The 1,217-nt window shown below is 37.6% G+C and overlaps 1 long non-coding RNA gene across 1 annotated transcript; it reads left to right on the top strand.

The window, feature by feature from the left end:
* Nucleotides 1–432: 432 nt before the first annotated feature.
* Nucleotides 433–1,217, top strand: LOC122350974. The gene is made up of 3 exons (XR_006251666.1): nt 433–549; nt 906–968; nt 1,121–1,217. It is a non-coding gene; the product is annotated as an uncharacterized LOC122350974 (long non-coding RNA).

The raw sequence follows: 1,217 nt of genomic DNA, 5'->3' as shown, positions 1-1,217 counted from the left end.
TATAAATAATAATAAAATTATAATATTAAACAATAATACATTTCTTAACATTTTAATAGTGTTGTCAAATGATTAATCGTAATTAATCACATCCAAAATAAAAGTTGTTTGCATAATATGTGTATACTGCGTATGTATGTATACAAATACACCTGCATGTATATAATTCAGAAAAATATGGTATGTTTATATATTAAATATATTTATTTATAATGTAAATTGTCAAAATACATATATGCATAATAAATATGCACAGAACACACACATATATTAAGCAAACAAAAACTTTTGGAAGTGATTAATCACAATTAATCATTTTATATTTAACTTATTTTTATAAACTTTTAATCGTAATAACTTAAAATCGTTTGACAATAAAATACTGCTCAACTAAATTAGTTAGCCTTAACGCCACTTTAGCCATCATCATTCAGCATGTCTAAATATCCAGCTGATAATTCAAGACTTCTTTTTGTTCTCTTTTTGCAGATCTGTGTACCTGGAAGAGCAAAGAAGGGAGTTTCATAGTTTACCTCAGTCATGCAGAAGGTAATACACGTGAATGCCGACATGCTTGATTTTACCATATTTTATTCATAGCTCATAGCTATTTATTTGCCCCCAGTCCTCATCTCCTAGCACTAGAATTTACAAAATGTTGGAAATGGATACTGACCTCTATATAGTCTTTCTGTCAAAGTAAACCCATTAAAGTATGATCAGATCTGCAGTGGGTTTTTTTTCACTTAGTGAAAATGGTAAGGGGGCGTGGCTGAGCGACACGCATCATCAGTTTGATTGATGGCGTCACCCCTAGTTCTCATTTCTCACTAATGTCACGTCCCTTGATGGTAGCAGTTAAATGATGACCTCTGACCTTTTTGCTCTGCTCTCCCACCGCCAAGGCAGGGACGGCCCCGTCCTCCCGGGGTCCAAGCGCTCCTGGGTCCCCAGCCACCTCCATTGTGGTAAGTTAAACTTTCGGTTTGACAGATAACACGTGCGTTCTGTTATCTGCCGTAAAGCACATGCTCGACATCCCAGTTCCCAGGAAGCCGTGAGGCGTCTCAGAGGACAAGCTCTTCTTTCATTCAGCCTCTCTGTTTGTAACTCTCCAAAGGCGCGGATGGACAATCAGGTCATTGGATACAAAGACTTGGCCGCCATCCCCAAAGACAAAGCCATTCTCGAGGTGGAGCGGCCAGATCTGATGGTGT

Source organism: Puntigrus tetrazona, chromosome 8, assembly GCF_018831695.1.
Source record: "Puntigrus tetrazona isolate hp1 chromosome 8, ASM1883169v1, whole genome shotgun sequence".
Lineage (NCBI taxonomy): Eukaryota > Metazoa > Chordata > Actinopteri > Cypriniformes > Cyprinidae > Puntigrus > Puntigrus tetrazona.
This window is presented reverse-complemented; position numbering and strand designations above follow the sequence as displayed.